The sequence below is a fragment of the Monodelphis domestica genome, chromosome 7 (genome assembly GCF_027887165.1).
Source record: "Monodelphis domestica isolate mMonDom1 chromosome 7, mMonDom1.pri, whole genome shotgun sequence".
In the NCBI taxonomy this organism is placed as follows: Eukaryota; Metazoa; Chordata; class Mammalia; order Didelphimorphia; family Didelphidae; genus Monodelphis; species Monodelphis domestica.
This window is the reverse complement of record NC_077233.1, coordinates 208554178-208571836: the sequence shown is the minus strand read 5'-3', so window position 1 is coordinate 208571836 and position 17659 is coordinate 208554178. Positions and strand designations below refer to the sequence as shown.

General features: G+C 38.5%; 1 long non-coding RNA gene across 1 annotated transcript in view; it reads left to right on the top strand.

The window, feature by feature from the left end:
* LOC103092818 (uncharacterized) overlaps window positions 1–17659 on the top strand; it is a 27591-nt gene extending 9932 nt beyond the window's left edge. Inside the window, exon 3 of the long non-coding RNA XR_469949.3 lies at window positions 16735–17659. This is a non-coding gene — a long non-coding RNA (uncharacterized LOC103092818). The remainder of the gene's footprint in view (window positions 1–16734) is intronic.

The following is a 17659-nucleotide window of genomic DNA, read 5'->3' as shown; positions in this document are numbered from 1 at the left end:
TGATCAAGTAGGATTTATACCAGGGATGCAGGACTGGTTCAACATTAGGAAAACCATTCACATAATTGACCACATCAACAAGCAAACCAGCAAGAACCACATGATTATCTCAATAGATGCAGAAAAAGCATTTGATAAAATACAACACCCATTCCTATTAAAAACACTAGAAAGCATAGGAATAGAAGGGTCATTCCTAAAAATAATAAACAGTATATATCTAAAACCATCAGCTAATATCATCTGCAATGGGGATAAACTAGATGCATTCCCAATAAGATCAGGAGTGAAACAAGGATGCCCATTATCACCTCTACTATTTGACATTGTACTAGAAACACTAGCAGTAGCAATTAGAGAAGAAAAAGAAATTGAAGGCATCAAAATAGGCAAGGAGGAGACCAAGTTATCACTCTTTGCAGATGACATGATAGTCTACTTAAAGAATCCTAGAGATTCAACCAAAAAGCTAATTGAAATAATCAACAACTTTAGCAAAGTTGCAGGATACAAAATAAACCCACATAAGTCATCAGCTTTTCTATATATCTCCAACACAGCTCAGCAGCAAAAACTAGAAAGAGAAATCCCATTCAAAATCACCTTAGACAAAATAAAATACCTAGGAATCTACCTCCCGAGACAAACACAGGAACTATATGAACACAACTACAAAACACTCTCCACACAACTAAAACTAGACTTGAGCAATTGGAAAAACATTAACTGCTCATGGATAGGATGAGCCAATATAATAAAAATGACCATCCTACCCAAACTTATTTATCTATTTAGTGCCATACCCATTGAACTACCAAAATACTTCTTCACTGATTTAGAAAAAAACATAACAAAATTCATTTGGAACAACAAAAGATCAAGGATATCCAGGGAAATAATGAAAAAAAAAACACATATGATGGGGGCCTTGCAGTCCCTGACCTTAAACTATATTACAAAGCAGCAGTCATCAAAACAATTTGGTACTGGCTAAGAAACAGAAAGGAAGATCAGTGGAATAGACTGGGGGAAAGCGACCTCAGCAAGACAGTATATGACAAACCCAAAGATCCCAGCTTTTGGGACAAAAATCCACTATTCGATAAAAACTGCTGGGAAAATTGGAAGACAGTGTGGGAGAGACTAGGAATAGATCAACACCTCACACCCTACACCAAGATAAATTCAAAATGGGTGAGTGACTTAAACATAAAGAAGGAAACCATAAGTAAAGTGGGTAAACACAGAATAGTATACATGTCAGACCTTTGGGAGGGGAAAGGCTTTAAAACCAAGCAAGACATAGAAAGAATCACAAAATGTAAAATAAATAATTTTGACTACATCAAACTAAAAAGCTTTTGTACAAACAAAACCAATGTAACAAAAATCAAAAGGGAAACAACAAATTGGGAAAAAATCTTCATAGAAACCTCTGACAAAGGTTTAATTACTCATATTTATAAAGAGCTAAATCAATTGTACAAAAAACCAAGCCATTCTCCAATTGATAAATGGGCAAGGGACATGGATAGGCAGTTTTCAGATAAAGAAATCAAAAATATTAATAAGCACATGAAAAAGTGTTCTAAATCTCTTATAATCAGAGAGATGCAAATCAAAACAACTCTGAGGTATCACCTCACACCTAGCAGATTGGCTAACATAACAGCAAAGGAAAGTAATGAATGCTGGAGGGGATGTGGCAAAGTAGGGACATTAATTCATTGCTGGTAGAGTTGTGAACTGATCCAACCATTCTGGAGGGCAATTTGGAACTATGCCCAAAGGGTGACAAAAGAATATCTACCCTTTGATCCAGCCATAGCACTGCTGGGTCTGTACCCCAAAGAGATAATGGACAAAAAGACTTGTACAAAAATATTCATAGCTGCGCTCTTTGTGGTGGCCCAAAACTGGAAAACGAGGGGATTCCCATCAATTGGGGAATGGCTGAGCAAATTGTGGTATATGTTGGTGATGGAATACTATTGTGCTAAAAGGAATAATAAAGTGGAGGAGTTCCATGGAGACTGGAACAACCTCCAGGAAGTGATGCAGAGCGAGAGGAGCAGAACCAGGAGAACGTTGTACACAGAGACTAATACACTGTGGTATAATCGAACGTAATGGACTTCTCCATTAGTGGCGGTGTAATGTCCCTGAACAATTTGCAGGGATCTAGGAGAAAAAAACACTATTCATAAGCAAAGGATAAACTATGGGAGTGGAAACACCGAGGAAAAGCAACTGCCTGAATACAGTGGTTGAGGGGACATGACAGAGGAGAGACTCTAAATGAACACTCTAATGCAAATATTATCAACATAGCAATGGGTTCAAATCAAGAAAACATGTAATGCCCAGTGGATTTACGCGTCAGCTATGGGGGGTGGGGGGGAGGAAAAGAAAATGATCTATGTCTTTAATGAATAATGCTGCTTGGAAATGATCAAATAAAATATTTTAAAAAAATAAACTGGAATGAATAGAGAAAAAGGGATGGATGGAAGAAATGTCAAAGGGGATAGTAAAGGGCAATGGATAGGACCTGGGAACTAATTAGATGGGGAATGAGGAAGAGGGAAGCCTCTGAGGTTATAAACCTAAGTAAGTGTCAGGGGGATAGTGGTATCCTCAACAGAAATAAGGAAGGAAATTCATTGAAAGGAAGATGATGAGTTTGGGTTGCCAAAAGGAAATCCAGGTAAAGGAAAATAGGAACCACAATTATTTTGCAACATTTTGGTGGACTAACAAACAACATAGGGATCTTCCCTTCCAGTCATCTGATGGCCCAATAATGGAAAGTCCCCAACCACTACTGAACTATAGAATATTAATAAACTATGCAAGGACACTGTAACAGTGGATAGTCTGATCCACAGTCTTAACAGTTACTTGTCCTTGGATAAGAGACACCTGCAGTTGGGTACAAATGATTACCTCAAATCTTCAGTTTTGTCCAAAGGCTCCTCTTTCACAACTCTAATAGTCTTTGGTCCGCCTCCTCTTTTCTCCTGCCCTTGAACAGTAAATATCTTTTCATTCTGATAACACCCTTTACCAGCGGCATGGCAAATATTCTCCTATAAGTCCCCCTTTTCTCCCTTGAATCATTCTCCCTTTTTCTACCTCTTCCTCTATCCTGTGCTATCCTATGCTGCTGCAGAATACTGCTGATTGACTATATACTTTAAATCATCCTGAAAAATATACAAACGAAATCTATACCCTGGGAAATTGAAGCTTCCAACAGCAATATTCTTGGCACGCTCATACATTTCCTGACTTTCAGTTTGGTCTTCTGTCTGACCTATAGTTATTGAACTCCTGTTCATGGCTATACTCTTCCCACGAGATCCCATTTCTCTCTGTCAGTGCCCAATAGGTAAACTGAAGTATGATTGGAGTTCAGAAGAGAGATTTGTGTTGCATATGTACATTTGGGAGTTTTCTATCTGTCAACTTGAAATCTGGAAACCCTTGACATTTGAGAAACCCATACCAGGCATACCTGTTTGGGGCTGAACTATAGATCTTAAAGTGTTTGGGGACCCTAGTTTTGGTGGGATTAGTAGATATAGTCAAATGTTGAGTGCCTTTATTTTTTTAATTGTATTTTTAAAATTATTTTTAAACCCTTACCTTCCATCTTGGAAGAAGAGTGGTAAGGACTAGGCAATGGAGGTTAAGTGACTTGCCCAGGGTCACACAGATAGGATTTGAACCCAGGACCTCCATCTCTATGCCTGGTTCTCAATCCACTGAGGTATTCAGCCTTTATTTGTTTTATAAGCTTCTCCCATTGTATGAAAGTCCTCTCTCAGGAAGTCCAGCTATTGGTTTGACTCTTTCCTTTGTATTTGTTATAGTTGACCTCTTTCCCTGATACCTGAGCTGTTGGCTGCAACCTGCTTTTAGCTTGTTTATGCATGCTTGCTGTACCAAGTTCTCCAGAGGGTATAAAAGACCCCCCAGTTCTGTCACTCTTTGGCGTGACAGACATCTAGCATGGTGTCTTCACCCAGAGTCCCAGGGTGTAGGCCCTGTGAAGTTCTTGGCACTGGGTTCAGTGTAGTGGCTGATTATTGGGCCTATCACTTTCCTGATTAAAGACTTGTTTTTTCTGACTACGTTAGTAGTTCTGTGCTTTTTCCAAGTTAACACACCTAAATATTAAAAACATGGAAACATGTAGGATCACCAAGGGAATAAATGTAGAGAGAAAATTTGTTGGTTTTCAGTTGTGTTAGAATCTTTGTGACTCCATTTGGGGTTTTCTTGACTAAGATATGGGAGAGGTTTGCCATTTCCTTCCCTGGCTTATTTTAGAGGAGAAAACGGAGGCAAATGGCATTAAGAGATATGCCCAGAATCACACAACTCAGAAGTGTCAGAGAACGGATTTGAACTGATCTTCCTGACTCCAGGCCCAACACTCTATCCACTGTACCACCTAGCTGCCCTGGAGAGAAAAATGGGACACGTAGGAACAGGAAAACAAATTAAGATGTAAGTCACACAGGTCTGACAGTTAAGAATAGGTAGAGAAAGACCAACATGAAATTATGAATTTATTATGAAAATTAAAATGAGTAGAACCAAGAGAGTATTATATAGAGCATCAGAAATAATATTTGAAGAATAACTGATGAATTTTCACCTCCAGAGAAAGAACTGATAAATGGAAACATGCAAAACATAATTTCATATATGCATAATTTATTTTTGTCAAATGATGCCTTCTTTAGTATGGGGAGGGGAAAGACGGAGGGAGATACCTGGGAATTTCAATGTAACTAACAAACAAATAAAGATTAAAAAATAGTCAGAGAAGAAAGCAATACAAGCCAAGAAAGGTGTTTATTAAATATTTGCTGAGTGTGTGTGTGGGGCAGATAGGTGGCTCAGTGGTTTGAAATCCATGCCTAGATATGGGAGGTCCTGGGTTCAAATCTGGTCTCAGATACTTTCCAGTTGTATGACCCTGGACAAATCACTTAATTCTCATTGTCTACCCCTTATCGCTCTTCTGCCTTGGAACTAATGTACAGTATTGATTGATTGATTTTTTTTTTTGCTAACTCTTACCTTCCATCATAGAATTAATACTAAGTATTGGTTCCATTGCAGAGAGAGGAAAGGACTAAGCAATTGGGGTTAAGTTACTTGCCCAGGGTCCAAGAGCTGGGAAGTGTCTGAAGTTGCATTTGAACCCAGGACCTCCCATCTCTAGGCTTGGTTTTCTATTCTAAGATGGAAGATAAATGTTTAGAAAAAAATGTGTGCTGAATGAATGAATGGCTAGATATGAGCCCATCTGAAGTTTCCTCTAACTCTAGATCACTATATTCTCTATTTCCCCAGGATTCTTTCTTACTCTTTCTCTGTCTTGCTCAATATCTATTGAACTGGCTGCTCACCATATTAATGACTAATAGTTGATGGGATATTGTACATACTATTTTTGCCCCTTTCATCAACATAAATGAGATAAAGCTCCAGACTCTTTCTCCAGGATACTATTCTGAGGTATTTCCATCAAAGAATTTGCCTCTCACTTACTCAGTCCCTTAAGTTCTGGGTCAAGTCTCCTATTAGGGAAAATTGGTAAGGAGAGCATAGAAGGGATCATAGAAGTCACCTAGTCCAATTTTCTCCTTTTATGGATGCGTGATTTAAAACCCAGAGACATTAAGTGACCAAAGTCACACAGTAAGTGGCATGACTTGAATTTGAACTCACATCCTGTGATTTCACATTCAGTATTGTGGAGGTATAGAGTAGGGGCAAAAACTCCATATTTGGAGTTTCAGTCTCAGGGTTAAAATCTCAGTTCTTTTACTCTTCTCCAAGGACAGATGATTTAGGGGAAGTCACAGTCACTTTGGGGCTCAGCTTCCTTATTTATAAATGAGAAGGTTGAGCTAGATGATCTTAGAGGTCTCTTCCAGATCTATATCAATGTTCTCATGATGCTGGTTTCCCTAGTCTAAAAAAAAATGTAGCAGAGGTTAAGCAAGCTTTCCTCTGCTATTGATCTTTTTCTTTTTAAAATCCTTACTTTCTGTACTAGTAACAACCCTGAAGCAGAAGGGCAAGGACTAGGCAAATGGGGTTAAGTGACTTGCCCAAGGTCACACAGCCAAGACGTATCTGAAATCAAACCTGAACCCAGTCCTCCTGACTCCAGGCCTGAAGCTCTATACATTTAGCCACATCTGCCACTGATATTTTTAAATGGAGGAAAGAATCCTGGCTCAAGAGTCAAAAAACTTGACTTTGATTTTTGACTTCCACTTACTGGCTTGTACATGTGACCTTGGACCAATCATGCCATCTTTCTTAGATTCAGTTTCCTTATCTGTAAAAAAAAATATGTATATATATATATATATATGTATATATATATATAATATAAATAATATTTCCACTTCACAGCCTTGTTGTAAGAATCAAGTGAGGAGAGCAGCTAAGTAGCAGAGTGGATAGATGCCAGGGCAAGTCACTTAACCCCCATTACCAAGCCTTTGCTGCTCTTCTGTCTTAGAATTGATATTAAGATTTAAGAAAAATCAAATGGGTTTTAAATTGGATGAAGCTCTCCTTGTTATCTTTCTATCTTTGTTTCTAGTTGTCTTTCAGGGTTTCTGCTCTGGTTAACTAGTGTTCTCACACTTCTATTTCCTTTTGAATTCACACATGTAGGAAGGAAACCTGGTATAATTGTGAGAAACAAAGGGTGTTAAGAAACAAGATTTATCCCAGATGAAAGAAGTAAAAGAAAGAGATGGAAGAAGAGATAATGAGAAAGGGAATAATGGGGAAAAGAGTAAGATGGGAAGAGCCAGAGAGAAGGAGGTTAGGGGAGGAAGGGAGGGACAGAGTGAGGAGGAGGAGGTGGGAGAGACAGACAGACAGAAAGACAGAGAGAGAGTCAGAGACAAAGACAGGGACAGGGACAGAGAGACAGAGAGATAGAGAGGGGTAAGTAAGAGTTAAAAAAGGCAGGGAGAGACTGACAGGAAGAAAGGAGAGGAGAGAGATAAGAAAGAGTGAGAAATAGGATGACAAAGAGAGACAGATGCAGATAGAGATAGGGAGAGAAACTGAAAAAGGAAAAAGAGAAGATAAGCAGATGGAAAGAAATATATATGGGGAGATGTATAAGAGACAGAAATACAGAAATATACAGAGTGAGAAAGAGAAAGGATAGATATTGATCAGACAGAAACAGATGGAGAGAAAGGCAGGGAAACAGGAGAATCAAAGAAAGGTAGAAAATAAGAGATGGAAAGAAATAGAAATGACTAGAGTGAAAACTATGTAATGAGGAAAGTCAGTTGGAATGTAGCCATGACTAATAGGGAGAAAGGGAAAGAGATCCAGGAAAAAAGAAAGGAGGAGGGAAAGTTGGGGCAAGGTAGAGGGAGAGAGAAAGAAGAAATAGATATGTCAAGTAACAATATTCAGAAAATGTCCTTTATTTGCTTTTGAGAGATGGGACAACACCAGCTGGAAAGCCTTAGTAAGCAGTAGTAAGGACATAGAATATATCTCAAAGTTTCCAGGAGAGCCTACCATGACACTATGAGTCTCAGGAAGACAAGAACCAGAACCACCACACTCCTTATTCCTCATTGACTCCCTCCCTCTGCCATCATTCAGCACCCTCTTTGAGGTTAATTCCACATCTCAATTTTATGGATTATAGGTATTTCTACCACCTACCATTCTCCAACATCAATCTCTCTTCTTTTTTAAGGAATTTTATAGCTGGCTTCTAGCCTTCCTTTCTGCCCTCATGCTTTCTGCCCCCAATTTATATACTTGTTCCTCAACATTCAAGGGAATTAGGGGCTCAGGGCCACCAAAATATAAAAAACCTCTATCTCTAGACCCTACCCCAAACCTTTTTTTAAAATAACTTCAATCTCATTTATTTATTTTAAACCCTTATTTTCTGTCTTAGTAACAACCCTAAGACAGAAGAGGATCAAGGGGATTTGTCCAGGGTCACTGAGGTAGGAAGTGTCTGAGGCCAGCTTTGAACCTGAATTCTCCCCACTCCAGACCTGGTACTCTATCCATTGAGCCAGCTAGCTGCTCCTCTCTCTGTTAATATTTATTTAACCCACAAAACATAAAACAACACACCACACCCATCAAAAAGCTGCAATTTCTACAGGAGGGAGATTGGTATCTTCTTAACTATGCAGAATCTTTGCAGCTGCCTCTGAGGTTGCAGTAACTGCTATACAGATTACCTTCTCTTATGAAAAGCACAAGGTATAATGATCTCTGTGGAAGAAAAATCATGCGACTCAGTCTGGATGGTAGAGAGACACGGAGGAGGCATTCCCAAAGAGGATGCATAGCCCCTAGTTCTTTGGTGCACTGAATATCTTAAAATCTGTTTGTAACCATTTATATAGTAAATGGTAAAACAGACTCACAATATACATTATTTATGACTTACTAATTTTTTCATTTTCTTTACATACTCTTGCATGCCATTTTCTACAGCACATTACAAATCTCCAAAAATTCCCATTTAATTATTGACTGCCATTCAATCTATATTTTGGAAAGGGGGAAGCAAAGGGAAAACAGCACATATAAATAATATTGAATGTATTAACAGAGAAGGGAGGAAAGGAGGAAGGAAAATGAGAGAAGGGAAACCTGACTACTTTAACCTCTAATTAAATCCACTATTTAACTACCTTAACTAATTACATAAATTCCTAAAGGCAAGTCCAACAGGTAACCAGATTTCTCACACTCAGAGAGTCCTTTGATGGGTCAGGTACAGGAATCCAGCTGATGTCCTCAGACATCCCAGCAAGGTAGAGATCTTTTTCCCAGTCAGGCTATTCACCAGGAAGACTGGAGATATTCTCTCACCACAGCCAGTAAATGCTCAAGGCCAGTTGTTTGATGGATGAATGGATTTTCTCTGTCACTCACCTTTGTCCTTCAACTTGCAGCTCCATAGTGACAGTTGGTAATCTGTTCCTAGGAGTTCCGACTCAACCAAGCTCAGGAAGATTCTGAGTCTTGGGGGCTTGTCAATCAAACTCTTTGCACCCTGTAATTTCCCTTGCTATACCACCAACCTACCAAATATCTGAAACCAGGAATGTGAAACCTTGAATGTCAAGGGATGACTGTACATTGATGTCCCTTTCCAATTCGTCAACCTTAGCTTCTATGGCCACACTTTCATTTAGTCTCAGACACCCACAGGGATCATTATTCATTATATCATGGCACCTGAGGTGACCTTCACCCCCACACCTCATATCTGTCACAGAGGAAGTGTGGACACCTACTCTCTAGGCTAACTTCTCCCACACTGGCAAGTCCAGGTTCTCAGAGAAGGAACATTATGTGGTTTGGTTATTACATTCAAATTCTCTTGGGGTCTTGGGGGTAACTGTTATACAATGTTATAGCTCTCAAGCCCCAACAAACGTGTTTCCATTTACTCAAATCAGCCACTTATAAGGATGATAGTTTAAGATTGTCAACATAATAACTCTTCCCCATTGTTTAGTAATAGGAAAAAGAAATAATACCATTGTCATATGGATTACCCCTCACTGGCAGAACACATGTAACAGAGTTTCTACAGTAGGATAATACAGAGATGGAGAGAACTCAGCGAGCGCTGCTCCCTACATGTGACATAGTATACCCAGGTGTGTCCATGCAACCCAGAGAGAACCTTTTATCCCTGCTTCATCTTAGATCTCTGGCTTTCTTTATTTTAATTAATTAAATTTAGAATATTTTTCCATCATTACATGATTTTTATTCCTTCTTTCCCTCCCGTTCTCCTTTCCCCCTCCCATAGCCAACAAGCAATTCGATTTGGTTTTATATGTTTCATTAAGCAAGACCTATTTCCATAATATTAATATTTGCAATAGAGTAATCTGCAATAGAGTCTACATCCCCAATCATGTCCCCATGGAACCATGTGATCAAGGAAGTGTTTTTCTTCTGTGTTTCTACTCCCACAGTTCTTTCTCTGGATGTGGATAGTGTTATTTCTCAGGAGTTCTTCAGAATTGTCCTCTACTAGCATTGTTGCTAGTAGAGGAGTCCATTGCATTCAATTGTGCCACAGTGTATCAGTCTCTGTGTACAATGTTCTCCTGGTTCTTCTCCTTCCACTCTACATCAATTCCTGGAGGTTGTTCTGGTTCTCATGGAATTCCTCCACTTTTATTACTTTGAGTACAATAGTATTCCATCACCAACATATACCACAATTTGTTCAGCCATTCCCCAATTGAAGGGCATCCCCTCATTTTCCAATTTTTTGCTACCACAAAGAGTACAGCTAATGAATATTCTTGTTATATGTCTTTTTACTTATTATTTCTTTGGGGTATAAACCAATTATGGTATGGCTGGATCAAAGGGCAGGCAGTCTTTTAAAGCCCTTTGGGCATAATTCCAAATTGCCTTCCAGAATATTGGATCAATTCACCACTCCAGGGCTTCTGGCTTTCTAATGATGCTAGTCTAGAAGAAATACATGGTTTCAGATTATAAATCTCAGATTACATATTACAAATCTCTGTCATTGCTATTTATTTCTCCTGCTTATCACCTTGGTCTGGTTTAGAAATTCATCTCAGGCAACTCCATCAAGACTGGGAGAGCCCTTTTTTCAGTTACTTCCCCAATTTCAGTGCCTGTCTCTACAATGGATATGGGACTAGCAGCAAGGTGATAAGCTTCCCTCCCACCCCAACCCCACCTCCATCTGTAGTTTAGGAGGCAGAGAAATTTTTTCTATTCAAACCTTTTGAATACTCTTTTCTTTTGGGTTCAGCAGCCAATTAAAAGGATTTTCAGTCTATCAGAACATCTTCTGAAGCTGGAAAGGGAAGGCTTGGTGAGTCTGCATTTCCTGAAGCAGGACTTTAGGAAAATCTAAAGATTCTTTGGTCAATCCCTCCTTTATACCTAAAAGTTAATGAAATTGGGGACAGGTAGGTGGCACAGTGGCTGGAGAGACAGGCCTGGATGCAAGAGGACCTAGGTTCAAATCTGCCCTCGGACACTTCTTGGCTATGCAATCCCTGAGTAAGTCACATAACGCCATTTGCCTAGCCCTCTTCCTTCTGTCGTAGAGCTGATACTAGGACAGAAGGTAAGAGTTAAAAAAGAAAAAAGGTAATAAAACTATATGTGAGACTTATTCAGGTCTCTAAATTTAATTGGCCCAGGGGCTGAAGATTCAAAGCATTGGCATAGCTTCCGGGTCCTCTAAGTAAAAAAGCTGAGAATGCAGAGTTGAGCACTGCTTCAGTTTGTAAAACCCTTCTTAGCAGGTGTTCCACCACTGCAAATGCAGAGGATTGAGAAACTGCACCCGCAGGAAACAATGTTGTACTCTTACCCAATTGCCTTTTCAGACTATCATTAAGTAAGCTTTTTGTTGTTGTTTCTGTTGTTGTTAAGTGTCTGGTGGTCTCTAGGTATCTCATTTTGTTCCATTTCCAAGCCTGATGCACCTAAAGTCAACTAAGTCAAGCAGGCCCCAGGACATTCTGCTCCAGATATCCTATTTTCTATCAAACTGGATTTTTTGCTTTTGACCAAATTAGCATTTTATCTGTCTCCTCCTTTTGCACAAGCTGTCTACTATGCTTAAATGTACTTGTCTCCCCTCCATCTTTTAGAATTCTAAGCTTCATTCCAGGCAAGGTCCGAGGTGGCTTCTTATGTTTACTTCTTCCTGATCTTCCCCAAAGTTGGGCTAACTTGGGATACAGAGCAGAGGTGGTAAACGTGAACAGCAGGAGTTGAGTGCAGCCCATGTCAGATTAAAATGTGCCTGGAAGGGAGCAACTATACTGTTTGGTGCATTTAAGTTTAATATTGATATTGCTTTGTTTAAGCACAATATGCTTTCCTTAATTATTTCTATGGATATTTTATTTTTATTTTAACTGAAAGCATGACTGCAACTCCTGCTTTTTGGACTTGTCTAATGTATAGTAAACTTGGTGCCAGCCTCTCATTTTCATTCTATACATTTCTTTTTTCTTAAACCCTTACCTTCTATCTTAGAATTAATACTATATTGGTTCTGTCAACTGGGTTTTCTGCAAGTTTTAAGTTTGCCCCTGCCCCTCGAGAACTTAAGTACCAGGCACAACTATTTTGGACTGAACTACAGACCTTGAAGTATTTGGTGACCTCAGTTTGAGTGGGTCTGGTAGGCAGAATCAAAGGTGGAGTACCCTTATTTGTCTTAGAAGCTTGTCCCATTGTATTGAAGTCCTTTCTAGTTTTTGGTTTGACCTTTTGGAAGAGAATTTCTCTTTCCATTATGTCACTTTGTTAACTGTCATTTCTCAGTGACCTGGAGATTCAGATATCGATAGTCCTCAGAGAAAGGAAGTTAAAAGAACCCAGGAACCAATGAGATACCAGCCTCTTAATTTAAAGTATTACAGACCTTTTCTTTTGTATTCACTGTAGTTGACCGCTCCCTGATACCACAGCTGCTGGCTGCAACCTCTTTGCAGCTTGTCTACACATGCTTGCTGTATGAATTTCTCCAGAGGGTATAAAAGACCCTAAAGTTCTGTCATTCTTCAGAGAATCATCTAGAGATCTTCCAGAGATACTGTTCCCAGAGCCCCAGGGTTCCGACTCTTGGGTAAAAAATCTTGGCATCTGGTTCTGTAATAGCGACTGATTTGTCTCTTTCCTGATTAAAGACTTGGTTTCTCTGACTACTTTAGTAGTTCTGTATTATTTCCAAGTTAACAGTTCCAATGTGATTAATTTTCTTGAAATAATTTTGATGCAACCCTATTCCTACAGTCTTCCCCTCCCACCACTCCTTCCTATTTGCCAATCTTTTCCCTCACCTGGGAAGTTTTTATTTAAATAATTTCCTTTTTTTCTGTTACTAATTTATATTTAAAGGAAACATTATTATTTCTCCTCCTCTTTTTCCATTTTTTTCTCTGCTCAGTTTGAAGTAGTTAGTTCAAAAGTCTTCCTTTCTGTCCTTCCCTCTTCTTTTTTTGCTTATTAGGGGTTTTTTTTTTCCTGGTAGATTCATCTTTTGCATTTTATGTAAATGGTTTACATAATATTGGAATTAATTGGTCCTTGACCTTTCGGTAGGATTCACTTGTGAATATGACCCTGAACTTTTTTTTCTTCTGGGAGTTTATATCTTAAAAATTTTTTTGAATTATTCCCCATATCACCAAACTGTCCTCCAGTTTTACCTCCCTTTGACCTCCTAAAGAGCAATATTTTTTAATAGTATTTTTCAAAGAAAGAAAAAGAAGAGAGAAAAACACTACCAATACATTCAAAAAGTCTGAAAACATTTGTGAACTTCTCACTTCTGCAAAGTGTTGGGTTGGGAGTGTCTTCCTATCTCTTCTTTCTAGCCATACTTGTTCTTTTTAATTTTGCAATATTCACTTTAAAAAAACCCTCTTACCTTATGTCTTAGTATCAGTTCTAAGACAGAGGAGCAGCAAGAGCTAGGCAATTGAGGTTATGTGACTTGCCCAAGGTCATATAGGTAGGAAGTATGAAGTTAGATTTGAATTAAGGTCATCCCAATTCTAGACCTGGAACTTTATACACTGAGACATCTAGGTATCCCTCAACATTCACTTTTGATTTTTTTTGGGGGGTTGTTCTTTTTGTTTATATTGTTGTAGGCATTATATGTGGTAGTGTGTGTTTGTCTCTGTCACCTGTGCCCCTCTAAGCATTAGCTCACTTTCCCTTGAACTCTTAATATATTAGTGGGAGAGGGTGTCACAAATTTTCATAGAGACGCTTTGTACGGATTGTTTTTACTTTGCCAACTTAGCAAAATAACTGTTTTAAAAAGCTAATTAAGTCTTTCTGACCAATTGATGTCAGCTGTTAGTCATGGAGGGTGTAGCATACTGGTTGGGGCTTGTGAGCTATTGTACCAGAAAACCAACCTCAACCCTTCAACTAAAACCCTTATAGAGGATATGGAAGCTGACGTCTGGAGATTCACCTGGCCAGTGAGAATTGGAAGAATAGTTCTAGAGCATGCATGTGTTGCATCCTTCTTCATGATCCACTTTCCAGAGTTTCCAGAGTTCCAGAGTACCCTCTCTTTTAAGTCCCTCTTTTCTTCTTCACCTAGTCCCTTTCTAGAGATAGGTAGGTCAATCATTAGATAAAGCATTGGACCTGGAGTCAGGAAGACTTGAATTCAAATCTGTACTCAGATACTTATTAGCTGACTCTGGGAAAATCACTTAACAGTCGTCTGCCTCAGTTTCTGATTTAACAAATGGAGATAATAGCACCTACCTCCTAGGATTGTTGTAAAATTAATATGAGACTATATTTGTAAATTGCTTAGTAAACTTTAAAGTGCTATATAAATGCTAATAAGTGCTATAAATGCTATAATTATTATTTTCAAGTTGAGTTTAATGTATACTAAAGCAAACTTTTTACATATGCATATCAGTGTGTATTCAACCTTCTTTAGTCCAGTTCAGATGAAACGGAAGTTCAAATGATTCCCACTCCCTAAACCCCTTCCTCTATTTTTGAAAACTCTTTTTCTGGGGCACTACGATTATGAGAAATAGCAAATTTCTGCTCCTTTCTTCCTCATTTCTTCTTTAACGAATCCCGTTTTCCTTCCTTTTTCTTTCTTCCTTCAAAATCATCAAAACAAAATGAAATCACACCCAATATGTCTATTTGTCTTCCCTGTGTAACCCTAGAGGACAGTAGAGTTCTGATAGGACTTTTGTTTCTTCTTCCCTTAGACTGTAAGCACTTCATCATTATTTAGTCTCTCACAATTGTTCCATTGCATTTACCTTTCTAGGCTTCTCTTGACTACCACTGTTGTTCTCTCTTTCATAGTTATAGCTGCCAAGTCTTATGTGATTTTTTTTAAACCTCACCTTCTGTCTTAGAATCAATACTGTGTATCAGTTCCAAGGCAGAAGAGAGGTAAGGGCTAGGCAATGGGGTTAATTAAAAGACTTACTCAGGATCACATAGCTAGGAAGTGTCTGAGATCATATTTGAACTTATGACTTCTTGTCTCTAGACTTGGCTCTCAATCCACTGAACCACCTAGTTATTCCTGATCTGTGTTCTTGACATTGGTTCCTTAATACTTCATTTCTTCTTCCTGGATGCTTGCAGTATTTTTTTTCCCCTTTGACTTGAAAGCTCTGGATTGAGGCTACTTCATTTCTAGGAGTTCTTATATTTTTTTCCCTGATGTTTATTCCTGATGGTGATCAACAGATTCTTTTTTATTTTCACTTTGCCTTCTGGTTCTTATAAATTTGCCTCATTTTTACTTATGATTTATTGGAATATGTTATCCTTGAAAACTACAATCCAGTCATTTTTATCACATTATAATTGGTAAATATTTCCAATGAGTCTAATGATTTTTTTAGCAAAACAAAATATATCTTGCCAAAAAATTAAAAGTTTCCACATAATCCATACAAAAAGAGTCACAACACATTTCTTGAAGAGAGGTTTCTACACTTGACAGCAGATTTAATATATTAGTGGAGGCCACTGTGATATTTAATATTCCAGTGTTTATTCAAAGAACCAAACTTATCCATCTAAAACATACAAGGAGTTAAGTTTAGTTAGAGGGTACAGGTGAAAGTAGAACTTGTTAGATGCTCTAACCAGTGCAATTAACTTTACAATAAAAAGGGAGACAGAACCTACAAAACTAGGTGGGAAACATATAGTTCCATAGCTAACCAACAGCTAGTTTCATTCATAGTTGTCTTTGTTCAGTAGTATCTGACTTTTTGTGATCCCATTTTGGGGGTTTTCTTGGCAAAAATACTGAAATAGCTTGCCATTTCCTTCTCCAGTTCATTTTATAAATAAGGAATCTAAGACAAACAGTGACTTGTCCAGCTAGTAAATGTCTGTGGCTGGCCTTGAACATATAAAGATAAGTTGTCCTCATTCCAAATCCAATTCTCTGTGCTAGTTCTCTGTTGACATTTTAGCCATTATGTAGGAGATGAACCTTTGCTTGCAGTTTCACAAACCAACACAAAAAGATGATACTTTTTAGTCTCTGCTTAATCTTCAAAGCTAATTCACAAACCACATTAATGTCTTCATTCAATATGAAGCTACTTCGTTCCATGCACTTTGCTCGGTGATGAGGACATAACAGGAAGAGTCCCTGCTCTGAGGAGTTTCCATTATATCAGATTCTTCTATAGTCATTTTAGTCAAAGAGTCATCAGATTCTCTTTTATGGTCTTACTTTATAAACCATGCTTTTAGACCTCAGCTAGAGATCTGGTAGAATCTGGCTCAGACATCAGCCTTCTACTTCTTTTTTTTTTTAAACCCTTACCTTCTGTCTTGGAGTCAATACTGTGTATTGGCTGGGAAGTGTTGGAGGTCAGATTTGAACCTAGGACCTCCCATCTCTAGGCCTGACTCTCAATCCAAGACATCAGCCTTCTGAGGGGTGGCATGGTGTAATAGAAAGGATGCAGGTATAATCCTGGGAATTAATTGGATCCTAAACCCATAAGTAACTCACCTTGAGCAAGCAAGTGGCTGCTTTTCTCTGGCTCTTTGTAAAATGAGGAGAGATGGACTGTACAGTCTCCAAGATCCTTTCTAGCTCTGAACATTCTCTGGTTTTCTCCTTTGGCTCTTCTCTAGACTTGGCTTCAAAAACCACATCTGTCCTACAGAGAGGAAATTTTCTATCCTGATGACGTTTCCAAGAATATTGGCCACTGAAAGCCGTTTTCCAAGAGGAATTCCAGCTACTGTTTTGTGTGGAAAAGACCTAGAGTGGATGGCCTCCAATGGTCAGCTTTAAGGAAGAATCCACATTTGGATGGATGAATTTCTACGTTGCTCAATTCACTATTGTGCCTTCTCCCACAACCAAGAAAACTATTTAAACAAAACTGATCAACTGTGAGAATTTATTTTTCATATACTGTATTAACTCTTATTATCAGGGCCTTGTAATAGAAAGGTCTCAATTCCTGTATATTAGAAAGAATTAGAATATATTTCTCTGACTGGGTCCTGGGCCAGAGATTCTATCCAGTCCATTGTTTTTTTCATCTTCTTTGTTCTTAGGAATCCTTTTCAACTAATTTGGTTAATAAATGAAGGGGACAAGTATTCTTTTCCTATGAACCTGTTCCCCATGACATAGAGCTGGGAAGGGGTGGATAGTTTGATGAACCATCTCTTAATTAGATATTTACCAATTAGAGATGTCTTGAGATGTTCAAGGTTGGGGCTGAACAGTGAGTTCCTAAAACTCTAATTTATTGATCTGCCTGATGGAGATTTGGAGTCTTTGGTCATCACAAGGGCCTCTGACCAATGTCACTTTATCAGTTATGATGCTGGCCTAATCAATAACCTGATATTTCTTACCCAAAATCAGTCCCATAACCAAACAAAGCATCCACTAATGGCAGCTTATTCAACATTCAGTATCTGTAGTCTCTCCTTACAATGCTCTTTCCAATGTACCTCCAAATTGTGTCTTTTACCTTCCATTCATTCCTATGCCATGAAAAATTACTACCACAAGTGTTTTTTATTCAAAGATATTTTATTT